This window comes from Pan paniscus, chromosome 1 (genome assembly GCF_029289425.2).
Source record: "Pan paniscus chromosome 1, NHGRI_mPanPan1-v2.0_pri, whole genome shotgun sequence".
NCBI lineage: Eukaryota > Metazoa > Chordata > Mammalia > Primates > Hominidae > Pan > Pan paniscus.
In genome coordinates, this window is record NC_073249.2 from 187,813,669 (window position 1) to 187,828,146 (window position 14,478).

The window sequence follows — 14,478 nt, forward strand, 5'->3', positions numbered from 1 at the left end:
ACAAATGGAAACACATCCCATGTTCATGGATGGGTAGAATCAATATTGTGAAAATGACCATACTGCCAAAAGCAATCTACAAATTCAACGCAATCCCCATCAAAATACCACCACCATTCTTCACAGAATTAGAAAAAACAATTCTAAAAAAAAAAATTATAAAATTTATATGGAACCAAAAAAGAGCTTGCATAGCCAAAGCAAGACTAAGCAAAAAGAACAAATCTGGAGGCATCACATTACCTGATTTTAAACTATACTATAAGGCCATAGTCACAAAACAGCATAGTACTGATATAAAAATAGGCACATAGGCCGGGTGCGGTGGCTCACACCTGTAATCCTAGCACTTTGGGAGGCCGAGACAGGTGGATCACCTGAGGTCAGGAGTTTGAGACCAGCCTGGCCAACATGGCCAAACCCCATCTCTACTAAAAATAAAAAAATTAGCCCGGCGGGGTGGTGCACGCCTGTAATCCCAGCTACTCAAGAGGCTGAGGAAGGAGAATTGCTTGAACCTGGAAGGTGGAGGTTGCAGCGAGCCAAGATCACGCCACTGCACTCCAGCCTGCTCGACAGGAGCAAGACTCCATCTCAAAATAATAATAATAATAATATAATAATAATAATAATAATAAAATAAATAAATAGGCACATAGACCAATGGAACAGAATAGAGAACCCAGAAACAAACCCAAATATTTACACCCAACTGATCTTTGACAAAGCAAACAAAAACATAAAGTGAGGAAAGGACACCTTTTCAACAAATGGTGCCTGGACAATTGGCTAGCCATGTGTAGGAGAATGAAACTGGATCCTCATCTCTCACCTTAAATAAAAATCAACTCAAGATGGATTAAGGACTTAAATCTAAGACCTGAAACTATAAAAAGTCTAGAAAATAACTTAGACATTGGCTTAGGCAAGAATTTCATGACGAAGAAGCCAAAAGCAAATGCAATAAAAACAAAGACAAATAGTTGGGACTTAATTAAACTAAAGAGATTTTGCATGGCAAAAGTAACAGCCAGCAGAGTAAACAGACAACCCACAGAGTGACAGAAAATCTTCACAATCTATATCTGACAAAGGATTAATATCCAGAATCTATAACAAAAACAAACTCAAACAAATCAGTAAGAAAAAAAAATCCCATCAAAAAGTGGGCTAAGGACATGAATACACAATTCTCAAAAGAAGATATACAAATGACCAACAAACATATTTTAAAAAGCTCAACATCACTAATGATCAGGGAAATGCAAATCAAAACCACAATGCGATACCATTATACTGCTGCAAGAATGGCCATAGTAAAAAAATCAAAAAAGGCCGGGCGCGGTGGCTCATGCCTGTAATCCCAGCACTTTGGGAGGCGGAAGCGGGTGGATCACGAGGTCAGGAAATCAAGGCCATCCTGGCTAACACGGTGAAACCCCGTCGCTACTAAAAATACAAAAAATTAGCCGGGCGTGATGGCGGACGCCTGTAATCCCAGCTACTGGGGAGGCTGAGGCAGGAGAATGGTGTCAACCCGGGAGGCGGAGCTTGCAGTGAGCCAAGTCGCGCCACTGCACTCCAGCCTGGGCTACACAGGCGGACTCCGTCTCAAAAAAAAAAAAATAATAATAATAAATAAATAAATAAATAAATAAATAAACAGGCATGGTGGCTCATGCCTGTAATCCCAGCACTTTGGGAGGCCAAGGCAGGCAGATCACCTGAGGCCAGGAGTTTGAGACCAGCCTGGCCAATGTGATGAAAGCCTGTCTCTACTAAAAGTACAAAAATTAGCTATGCGTGGTGGCAGGCGCCTGTAATCCCAGCTACTCGGGAAGCTAAAGCATGAGAATCGCTTAAACCTGGGAGTTGGAGGTTGCAGTGAGCCAAGGTCACGCCACTGCACTCCAGCCTTGGGGGATAGTGCAAGACTCTTGTCTCTAAAAAAATAAATAAAATAAAATAAAAAAAGCAGTAGATGTTGGCATGGATGCGGTGATCAAGGAACAATTCTACACTGCTGGTGGGCATGTAAACTGGTACAGCCACTATGGAAAACTATGTGGAGATTCCTTAAAGAATTAAAAGTAGAACTACCATTTGATCCAGCAGTCTCACTACTGGGTATCTATCCAGAGGAAAAGAAGTCATTATACGAAAAAGATACTTGTACACACATGTTTATAGCAGCACAATTCTCAGTTGCAAAAACGTGGAACCAACCCAAATGCCCATCAATCAACGAGTGGATAAAGAAACTGTGGTCCGGGCGCAGTGGCTCATGCCTGTAATCCCAGCACTTTGGGAGGCCAAGGTGGGTGGATCATGAGTTCAGGAGATGGAGACCACCCTGGCTAACACGGTGAAACCCCGTCTCTACTAAAAATACAAAAAATTAGCCGGGCGTGGTGGCACGTGCCTGTAATCCCAGCTACTCAGGAGGCTGAGGCAGGAGAATCGCTTGAACCCAGGAGGCTTAGAGGTTGCAGTGAGCTGAGATCACACCACTGCACTCCAGCCTGGGCAACAGAGCAAGACTCCCGTCTCAAAGAAAAAAAAAAAAAAGAAACTGTGGTGTATATATATATACGATGGAATACTACTCAGCCATAAAAAGGAATGAATTAATGGTATTTGCAGTGACCTGGATGAGATTGGAGACTAATATTCTAAGTGAAGTAACTCAGGAATGGAAAATCAAACATCGTATGTTCTCACTGATATGTGCGAGCTAAGCTATGAGGACGCGAAGGCTTAAGGATGATACAGTGGATTTTGGGGACCTGGAGGAAAGGGCGGGAGGGGGGCGAGGGATAAAAGACTACAAATAGGGTATGGTGTATACTGCTTGGGTGATGGGTGCATCAAAATCTCACAAATCACCACTAAAGAACTTACTCATGTAACCAAATACCACCTGTACCCTAATAACTTATGAAAACAGCAACACTTCCATGGCCCTTGAGTTCTTGGGATGAAGAAACAATCAAAATGTTGTAGCCAGTGATCTTCTGTTACAGAAAGATGAATGAAACACAAAGAAGGGAGCCATTCATTCTGCCCCGGCTGTGTGTCAATGCTTCAAGAAAAGGTAAAAATTCTTGGGTTTGGCATTCAAGATCATTCACCCATTTCTAAATCCTCAGATCCCATTGCTTACTGCCCCCACTCAAACTCGTGTTCTCAGCCATCCACAATTGCTTTCACGCTCCAAGTTTGTAGGAGCAGTTTCTTCGCCTGGAACGATCCCACCCACTTGCTGCTACCTTCCCACTGTCTCCCTGGCGAATGCCTAATCCATTCAGATCCAGTTTATCACATCATTTTCTGGTGAAAACTTCCTGAATTCCTCAGGCATTTACAGGCCTTTTTGAGATCCCACCAGCCCTGTAAATGTCTATTATAGATATTGTTAAATGATGATTCCCCAGCCTCCTCCACTGGGCCCTGCATACAGTCTTGCTGTATGCATGACAGGGGTGCAAGGATGTAGGTGTCAGTCTTCCTTGGCTGCAAAGGCTGAGAAACTAAAAATCCCAGAGTACCCCCTGCTAGAACTGAGCCTGCGTGCCACTGGCGGCTGCCTGCATTTTGTTGCTCCCTATGTCACAAGCGAGGTAATGTTGCTGTCCCCTCCCCCCTTCCCTACCTTTACCTTTTCTTTGCCTGGATCTGCATATCCATTGCTTCATGGGTGTTTTTATACTGAAATCAAAGGAGGCCTTCATGTGTAGAGAGGCAAGCCCACGCTATTGCTGTTTTCCGTTTCATGGATCCCGAGGCCCCAACACCCAGTGGAATAGGACTAGCTATTCTTCCCAACATAGCCTTGCTCCCAGGGTAACAAAGCGGGGCTGGAAGTGCTAATGCAAGGCCCTGAGTCCCACCCCTCTGAACAAGCCTCAGCTGCTGCATGCACAGGGTGTCTGCAAGGTTGTAGGCAGAGCCGTCTAAAGGTTTCCTGGGTCTGCATTCACGGGATTTCTGTCCTTGACCTGTAAGGTTCCCTCATGTTTACACACCTCTTAGTCATACCCTGAGAAAAGCTCTCACAGTACCCTTCTACAGATAGGCCATCTATAATTTAGCACATTGGGAACTTTATTTAGGTCTGTATCCTGGTACCACTGCCACACAGATTTGAATAAGCTGGGTAGCACATTTGGGGAAGATGGTGTTTGGAGAGTCTCCCTACTCCTAACCTGGTAATTCGGCTGTAGGACAGACACAACAGAGCAGAGAAGCAAAGTAATGTGAAAAACAAACGGGTCTTAAGGGCTGGAATATAATGGAAACCAGAGCGATCATCTAAGTGACATCTAAGATTGTGCCATTTGGGGGTGGAAGAAATATCAAGTTGAACAGGTGAAACAATCAGGAATCACTGAGTCAAAATGAATTGGGGAGAGACTGAGCCAGGCTCATGGTGGGAGGGGTAACTTGATTTTGGTAAACATCCCATCCCTAGAACAACTAACTCCTCTCATTTTGATTTATAGAGCTGCCTTTTAACTTTAACTAAGCTTCCCAAGCAGTATGATTACATGAAGAAAATAAACTAGTAAGGCCAAAGGACCAGTCTACCTGACATATGTTTTCATCATAAATTAACACACTGGAGTTTGGTTTTTTATTTTTTTTTATTTTTATTTATTTATTTATTTATTTATTGAGACGGAGTCTCACTCTGTCGCCCAGGCTGGAGTGCAGTGGTGTGATCTCGACTCACTGCAACCTCCGCCTCTCCAGGTTTAAGCAATTCTCTGCCTCAGCCTCTGGAGTAGCTGGGATTACAGGCACGTGCCACCACGCCCAGCTAATTTTTCTGTATTTTTAGTAGAGACGAGGTTTCACCATTTTGGCCAGGCTGGTCTTGAACTCCTGACCTCGTGATCACCCGTCTCGGCCTCCCAAAGTGCTGGGATTACAAGCGTGAGCCACTGCGCCTGGCCAGGAGTCTGGTTTTATAGACCAATATAGCTTTATTAGTGAGTCAGATTCCTGAACACAGATGAGGGTAATTACACTACCTGGAGGGAACCTGCCAGGGCAGCTGAATAACCTTCCCCAGGAAACACCCTGCCCTCTCTCTGTCCAGACCCAAAGAACACTTACCAAAGTAAGGAGTCTTCTGCCCACTAGATTGTGAGCTTCTCTAGGATGAGGACTGCTGAATCACTGATTTTGGCTGCAGAGGGACAGCCTACAGAAGGCTTAAAATTATTTGATCTGGGAGTTAAGAGGAAAGAGTTTCAGGTAGAATACTGAAAATTGGGGAAGAGGAAGAGTAGCCACATAATTCATTAAGTCACTATTTTTTTTTTAATTTTCCAATTTAAAACATAATTAAAAAGTAAACTTTAATATCGAAAATGCAAACTTGGGGAGGGCAGAAAGATCACACACAAGGCTGTCACTTCACACTTGGAGGGTTGCACAGCAGCCGGGCAGAGGCGCTCCTCACTTCCCAGACGGGGTGGCCGTAGGACTCCATTGCTGGACATGTGACTTGAGTTTAAGCCTCTCCCTTCTGCCCTCATCTGGAGATGCTGACAGCCTGGGAGCTCCCACCTTTGGCACTGGATGGAGACCGAAGCCTGGCAAGGCCCTGCCCTCAGCAGGAACTCCCCCTGGGCCCCCACTCTGTGACCCCGAGCGCAGGCCAGGATTTTTCCCTTACCTTCTCAAGCCACTTTGGGCCTGCCCAGCTCTCTCAGAGCCCTGCTAGGTAGGTGACAACCCTGTTCCCACTGTTTTGTTTTGTTTTGTTTTTTGAGATACAGTCTCGCTCTGTCGCCAGGCTGGAGTACAGTGGCGCTATCTCTGCTCACCGCGATCTCCGCCTCCCGGGTTCAAGCGATTCTCCTGCCTTAGCCTCCTGAGTAGCTGGGACTACAGGTGCCCACCACCACGTCTGGCTAGTTTTTGTATTTTTAGTAGAGACGGGATTTCACCATGTTGGCCAGGATGGTCTCGATCTCTTGACCTCATGATCCACCCGCCTTGGCCTCCCAAAGTGCTGGGATTACAGGCATGAGCCACCGGGCCTGGCCCCCAGTTTTTTTAAATTCAATTTTAAGTAGAGACAGGGTTTCACGATATTGGCCAGGCTGGTCTCGAACTCTTGACCTCAGGTGATCCACTCGCCTTGGCCTCCCAAAGTGCTGGGATTACTGGCATGAGCCACTGTGCCCAGCCCCCGGTTCCCACCTTCTTAGTGTATGTGCTGTCATCACGTTCCACCCCAACCAAACCTTGGGTGGGCAGCCTCTGCAGGGGACTACTCACAACTGGCTTGTAGTCACGGTTCCCTGCAGAGCCCTCGCAGGTGGTCCAGATGTGCCCACTGGCCCTGCCCCAGTGTGTCTTCCCTGCCTCTGGCCTGCTCTGCCTGATGTGCGCTGTACGCTTGGCTCTGCTGACTCTGAGGGGGCCTCCGTCACACACCGAGCCAGCCTCATCAGCTGTCTCACTAGTTGATGTTCAGGGACAGGATGACGGGATCCCGCCCTTCCTAAGGTGTACCTGGGTTGCGACTCAGAATGGAAGTTCAGAACAAAGAGACTGAGCTGTGAAGTCACTCACTATTTAAAAGACAAGAATAGATATAATAGGTGAAGGCCGGGCGGGGTGGCTCGTGCCTGTAATCCCAGTACTTTGGGAGGCCAAGGTGGGTGGATCACTTGAAGTCAGGAGTTCCAGACCAGCTTGGCTAATATGGAGAAGCCCCATCTCTGCTAAAAATACAAAAAATTAGCTGGGTGTGGTGGCGGGTGCCTGTAATCCCAGCTATTTGGGAGGCTGAGGCAGGGAGAATCGCTTAAACCTGGGAGGCGGAGGTTGCAGTAAGCCGAGACCGTACCACTGCCTCCAGCCTGGAGTTTTTTCTTGAAACTCCATCTCAAGAAAAAAAAAAAAAAATGATGGGGTGAGTCAATGCTAGGGACAGAGTCTGAGAGGAAAAAGTTTTTTTTTTTTTTTTTTTTTAAGAGGGTCTCTCTCTGTTGCCTCGGCTGGACTGCAATGGTGAAATCATAGTTCACCGTAACCTCGAACTCCTGGACTCAAGCAATTGAGAGGAAAATTTTAAAGTAGTGCATGCAAACGCTAATTAATGCCTTTAAATAGGTAGGTTTAAGAGAATCTATGTCACCCCACTTCCCTCCTCCATTAAAGGAACCAGCAGCGGCTATGGAATTGGGCTGGATTAGGTAAAGTGAGGGGGAAAGACAAGCCAAACCAAAAGAAAAAGGATCTTTGAAGGTGTGTCTAAGGGGACAGGGAAGATGAGACTAGAAAGATTCTTCAAGAGCATTCCTCTCTTTTTTTTTGAGACAGAGTTTTGCTCTTATTGTCCAGGCTGGAGTGCAATGGTGTGATCTCAGCTCACCACAACCTCCACCTCCCAGGTTCAAGTGATTCTCCTGCCTCAGCCTCCCGAGTAACGGGGATTACAGGCATGCACCACCACGCCCGGCTAATTTTGTATTTTTAGTAGAGAAGAGGTTTCTCCATGTTGGTCAGGCTGGTCTTGAACTCCTGACCTCAGGTGATCCGCCCACCTTGACCTCCCAAAGTGCTGGGATTACACGCGTGAGCCACCGCACCCGGCCCAAGAGCCACGTTCCTCTTAGGTGAAGCTACAGCCGTGGTTAATCATCCTTCCTAATAAATATATAGGCCTCATTACCTCTGATTGGACAAAAAAAAAAAAAAAAAAGAGGCTCTTAGTGGCTGTGTGTCTTAGTCTGGTATTTGCCCTTCTGTCTTGCACCTAGCCCTGAATTCATTTTCCCAAAACCCTTCAGATTTCCACAGGATAAGGGCCAAACTCCTATTAGTCAAAGCCCTCTATTATCTAGCCCCTATTACCTAGCTCCAGACTTTTCCTGGGATCCACAACAGTTTTCTACTCTTGCTAAACGAGAATGTCCTCTCTGCATACCACCATGGTTTCCCATTACTATCCCTACTTTCACCTACCTGAGCCCATTCTTTTTTTTTTTTTTTTTTTTGAGACAGAGTCTCGCTCTGTTGCCCAGGCTGGAGTGCAGTGGCGTGATCTCGGCTCACTGCAAGCTCCACCTCCTGGGTTCATGCCATTCTCCTGCCTCAGCCTCCTGAGTAGCTGGGACTACAGGCGCCCGCCACCACGCCTGGCTAATTTTTTGTATTTTTAGTTGAGACGGGGGTTTCACCATCTTAGCCAGGATGGTCTCGATCTCCTGACCTTGTGATCTGCCCACCTCGGCCTCCCAAAGTGCTGGGATTACAGGTGTGAGCCACCACACCCGGCCTCGTTCATTCTTCGAACGTTTCAACCCTACCTCCTCCAATGAAGCTTTCCCTGATCAGAATCGCCCTCTCCTCAGTCTACTACCTGTACCAGTCACACAACACTTGCCAACTTTTACCTTGCCTGCTTATATCTCTTGCTAGACCGAGTCCCTTCTCAGTAGATTCAGTTGACTATTTATTTATGTTAAACTCGAAATTGGGTACTAGCGTTATAAGACAGAAGGGCTAGGGCCATTTACAGAACTTGTCAGGCTTTCAAAACTCAAATATCATTCCTCCAGAAATAAAGAACACAGAAGACACCAGTAATACTTGCTGAATGATTAACACTCAAAGCCAACATAAACATGTCTTTTCCTACTTATGTTTAACTAACAAGAAGGCATGTTGGGTAGCAAGGCAGGTTGGCAGGTTAACAGCCTTCATCAACTAATGAAAGCCCTGATGAGACAAGAAATATAGGTACTTTCACTCCTAGAAATGGAGCATTAGAAAATCTGGATCCACCTGGCCGGGTGCGGTGGCTCACGCCTGTAATCCTAGCAATCTGGGAGGCCGAGGCAGGCGGATCACGAGGCCAGGAGATTGAGACCATCCTGGCTATCACGGTGAAACCCCGTCTCTACTAAAAATACAAAAAAAAATTAGCCAGGCGTGGTGGCGGGCATCTATAGTCCCAGCTACTGGGGAGGCTGAGGCGGGAGAATGGCGTGAACCCAGGAGGTGGAGCTTGCAGTGAACTGAGATTGCGCCACTGCACTCCAGCCTGGGTGACAGAGCAAGACTCCGTCTCAAAAAAAAAAAAGAAAAGAAAAAGAAAATCTGGATCCACCTGAGGGCACATGACCTCCTGAGGGCCATGCCATGGGCGATGGTCACCCTAAATTTAAAAAAATAAAATCTGGGAGATCACACCTGTAATCTCAGCACTTTGGGAGGCCAAGGGTGGGGGAGTCGCTTGAGCTGCAGTGAGCTATGATTGCACCACCACACTCCAACAAGGGCAACAGAGCGAGACCATCTCTAAAAAATAAATAGAAAAACCTACTGACAAAGCCAACTAAAAAGCAATGAAAATGGCTGGGCGCGTTGGCTCACACCTGTAATCCCAGCACTTTGGGAGGCCAAGGCGGGTGGATTGCCTCAGGTCAGGAGTTCGAGACCAGCCTGGCCAACATGATGAAACGTCATCTCTATTAAAAATACAAAAATTAGCCAGGTGTGGTGGCAGGTGCCTGTAATCCCAGCTACTTGGGGGAGGCTGAGGCAGGAGAATCACTTGAACCCAGGAGGCGGAGGTTGCAGTGAGCAGAGATCATGCCACTGCACTCCAGCCTGGGCGACAACAGCAAAACTCCACCTCAAAAAAAAAAAGCAGTTAAAAAAATAATTTTATATATATATAGTTTTTTGACAAGAGTCTTGCTCTGTCACCCAAGCTGGAGTGCTATGGCACAATCATGGCTCACAGCAGCCTCAACCTCCCAGGCTTGTGATTCTTCCACCTCAGCCTCCAGAGAAGCTGAGACCACAGGTGTGTGCCACCACGCCTGGCTAATTTTTTTAGTTTATTTTTTGCAAAGGCAGGTTCTTCTGATGTTGCCCAGGCTGGTCTCAAATGATCCTCCCACCTCAGCCTCCCAAAGTGTTGGGATTACAGGCGTGAGCCACCATGCCCAGCCCGTCGTCATTCTCTTAAAGGCATCAAAAAGCTAACCAGGTAATAAGGAAGAACTGAACCAAAGTCTAAGTAAGGAGAAAGCAGAGCTAAGCCTAACAGTCAGAGCTTTTTCCTTTAAGGCATTTGCCAATCTGGAAGAAGTTCTTGGACACCTGAGCTGCACTTTTAGAAGTCTTTCAGCAGCCTCAAAGGACTGGACAAAAGTCAAAACCTAAGGCTAGCTAATGGTGGGAATTCTCACCACAGACACCTTAAATTGGGATCACAAAGAATTACACCTTTAAGATAAAGGTGAATCAAAAGTAAACCATTTCTCAGCCACGTGTGGTGGCTCACTCCTGTAATCTCAGTACTTTGGGAGGCCGAGGCAGGCAGATCACCTGACGTCAGGAGTTCAAGACCAGCCTGGCCAACATGGTGAAACCCTGTCTCTATTAAAAACACGAAAATTAGCTGTGCTTGATAGCACATGCCTGTACTCCTAGCTATTCCGGAGGCTGAGGCAGGGGAATCCTTTGAACCCGGGAGGCAGAGATTGTAGTGAGCCGAGATCGTGCCACTGCACTCCAGCCTGGGTGACAGAGTGAGACTCCGTCTCAAAAAACAACAACAAAACCAAACAAAAAAAGTAAACCAGTTCTCAAGTGCACTTGCCACCAGGTTATATTTAATCTGGATGGCTTGAGGTACTTTCAGCCTTCTGAAACCTGCATCAGATGATTTGGTAGTATCCTCAGCCACAGGCAACATAAATCCTTCTTAGAGGTAGATACCCTCATTCTTGTCCTGTTCACTCCTGCAAATAATAATTTTTTTTTTTTTTTTTTGAGATGGAGTTTTGCTTGTTGCCTAGGCTGGAGTGCAATGGTATGCGATCTTGAATCACTGCAACCTCCTCCTCCTGGGTTCAAGTGATTCTCCCGGCTCAGCCTCCCTACTAGCTGGGATTACAGGTGCCCGCCACCACGCCCGGCTGATTTTTTGTATTTTTAGTAGAGACGGGTTTTCATTATATTGGCCAGGCTGGTCTCAAACTTCTGACCTCGTGATCTGCCCACCTTGGCCTCCGAAAGTGCTGGGATTACAGGTGTGAGCTACCGCACCCAGCCTGAGCCACCATGCCCACCGTAATTTTTCAAATATACTGTCCAGCTCACAGATAACCAGGCACAAAATGAGATACTACACAGGGCGCGGTGGCTCACGTCTGTAATCCCAGCTCTTTCAGAGGTTGAGGCGGGTGGATCACGAGGTCAGAAGTTTGAGACCAGTCTGGCCAATATGATGAAACCCCGTCTCTATTGAAAAATACAATAGCCAGGCGTGGTGGCGGGCACCTGTAATCCAAGCTATTCAGGAGACTGAGGCAGAATTGCTTGAACCCAGGAGGCGGAGGATGCAGTGAGCTGAAATTGCACCACTGCACTCCAGCCTGGGCGACAGACTGAGACTCTGTCTCAAAAAAGAAAAAAAAAAGGAGATATTAGATACAGCAGTAAGTAAAACGAAACAAAGACCCATGAAGACCAGAACTTTAAATTTTCAAAATATCACACCTTCAGTACAATAAAGTGCTAATTATTTACTTGAAAGCATGGTTTGGTGGCCAGGTGCGGTGGCTCACACCTGTAATCCCAGCACTTTGGGAGGCTAAGGCGAGTGGATCACGAGGTCAGGAGTTCAAGACCCACCCAACATGGTAAAACCCCGTCTCTACTAAAAATACAAAATTAGCTGGGCGTGGTGGTGCATGCCTGTAATCCCACTTACTCGGGAGGCTGAGGCAGGAGAATCACTTGAACCCGGGAGACGGAAGTTGCAGTGAGCCGAGATCGCGCCAATGCACTCCAGCCTGGGCAACAAGAATGAAACTTCATCTCAAAAAAAAGAAAAAAAAAAAAGTATGGTTTAGGGTGGGTAAATGTACGCTTTTTTCCAGGTGTCCAACCTTATCCAGTTTAACTGTAGCTCTGGAAGACTACAGCACTCCCTCAATCTGTTTTCAACAAAGGACTCCAGAGTAGTAGAGAAGTTTCTGTTCCTTTTTAATAGCCCATGGGCACTATTACACTCTGTTCCTTAAGAACAGTATTTTACAAACTATTTTAAAGCCATGCTATTTTCTGTTAAACAAAATTCTCACACCCATTTTTGTACCTAAAATTCCAAAATTAAAAATGCTTGAAATAAAATTGGTCATTTCAAATCTTTTTCTCTCCCCAAATAGTATGCTCTGCGTCCCCATCCTTGAGAATCATTGCTCTAAACAGTTGTTCAGTAGCTTTTTCTGTGACATACTTACTTTGGCAATCAGTTTTTATTTGTAAGCAAAAAGGGTATTTTCATCACACCTCAACTTAAGGTATAACAGCCTTAAGAATGACAAATTAGGGTAAGTGTTGACCAACTCATGATGCAACAACGATTATAAATGAAGTAACTTTGCCTTGTTTGTTGCTCTTCTTTCTTTTTTTTAATTGAGACAGAGTTTTGCTCTTGTTGCCCAGGCTGGAGTGCAATGGTGTGATCTTGGCTCACCTCAACCTCCACCTCCCAAGTTCAAGTGATTCTCCTGCCTCAGCCTTCCAAGTAGCTGAGATTATAGGAATGCACCACCACGCCCGGCTAATTTTGCATTTTTAGTAGAGATGGGATTTCTCCATGTTGGCCAGGCTGGTCTTGAACTCCCATTCTCAGGTGATCTGCCCACCTCGGCCTCCCAAAGTGCTGGGATTACAGGCATGGGCCACCGTGCCCAGCCTGTGTGCTTTTTCCCAAATGTTTCTTCATGCTTTAGTGCAAAGGCCAGCACACTTTTCTGTAAAAGGACACAGAGTAAGTATTTTCAGCTCTGTGGCCCATGCTTTGGTCTTTGTAGCACCTACTCTACTCAAGTCTGGAGTTAGTGTGAAAGCTGCCACAGACAAATGAATAGGTGTAGCAGTGTTTCTACAAAACTTTACAAAAATAGGCCAGTTTTTGTATGACCCTGCTATATTAACATACAAAACATACTGAATACAGATTCACAGAAAGGCATTACCAAATTCATTTGTCATTCATCTTTTATTTCCTTCATCAAACACTTAAAGGTACAAATTCTAATAAGAAAAAGTGAGATCTTTATGTTAACAAGGGGCTATTCATATTGGAAAGCTGAGAATCACTACTTGGGACACAAAAGTTTGGGTCTCCAGGTCTGACGAAGACTACTATAAAGAAACCTGCTCTAACATTGTGAAGTGCATAGTCTATGCCCTAAGCTGTGCTAAATACTTTCTTTACATGGATGATTTCTTGCATTTGAAAACAAAACCCAATATGAACCTACTATTAACCTCGATTTTACAGGTAAGGAAGCCATGTTTCAGCAAGTTTAGTAACCTGGCAAGGCTGACATAACCAAATTAGTGGCAGAGAAGAAACCAAACTACAGAGCTACAAACACGCAGTCAGTCCTTTAACTACTATGCTAGCCAACCAATCCTCCATGGTAAGAAGATTCACCAGGTTTGAAAGGTTGGCTTAAATCCTTTTTTTTTTTTGAGACATAGTCTTAACTCTGTTGCCAGGCTGGAGTGCAATGGCACAATCTCGGCTCACTGCAACCTCCGCCTCATGGTTTCAGGTTGATTCTCCCGCCTCAGCCTTCCAAGTAGCTGAGATTACAGGTGCCCGCCACTACGCCCGGCTAATTTTTGTATTTTAGTAGAGATGGGGTTTCACCATGTTGGTCAAGCTGGTCTCAAACTCCAGACCTCAGGTGATCTGCCCCTCAGCCTTCCAAAGTGCTGGGATTACAGGCGTGCGCCACCCGCTGGCTTAAATTCTTGTACTCCCTGATGGTCTTCCCCTTTGGAAGATCTTAACAATTATCACTGCCTTAGGAGCTCTGATCTTCCTTTTAACTTCTGACCCAAGGATGGACACTTACTTTTTCCTCTTAAGCTTAAGACTTTATCAAGGATAATAACTGGAATTAAAATAGAGAAAAAAATTAGCTAGCTCACCAGATATTCTGAAAACACTGTTCCTGAGAAACCCTTATACGTTTTTATAGGTTGACGTCTTCCTTGGTCTATAATTTCCATGGGACAAAGACATTTCTCTACCTGGGAGTGCCCTTAAATTCAAGCTCTGGAAATCAAGGTCTAGGGAAAAATTCATTCACCAGTCTGAGACCTACCTTCCAGGTCCCCATTTTCTGTCCCAGTTGTCTTTTCTCTAGATTATAAACACTAAACAAACATGTGTGGTCTCTTTAGAGGGGATCCCAAAACCCAGCCCTGGTGGTTTGGTCTTACCTTGTGGCCTCAGAGGGCTATCTTATCATTATATGATAGCCTAACAACAATGTGGTATAGTGGGGGGGGGTGGGGTGGGGTGGGGTGGTGGTGAGCAGGTGTCATTTTCCTTAGAGAAACCTACTCTACTTCCCAGCCAGGAGCCACTTAGTTGGAATGGGGACTGACACTTTATAGTTAAGTGAGCACATC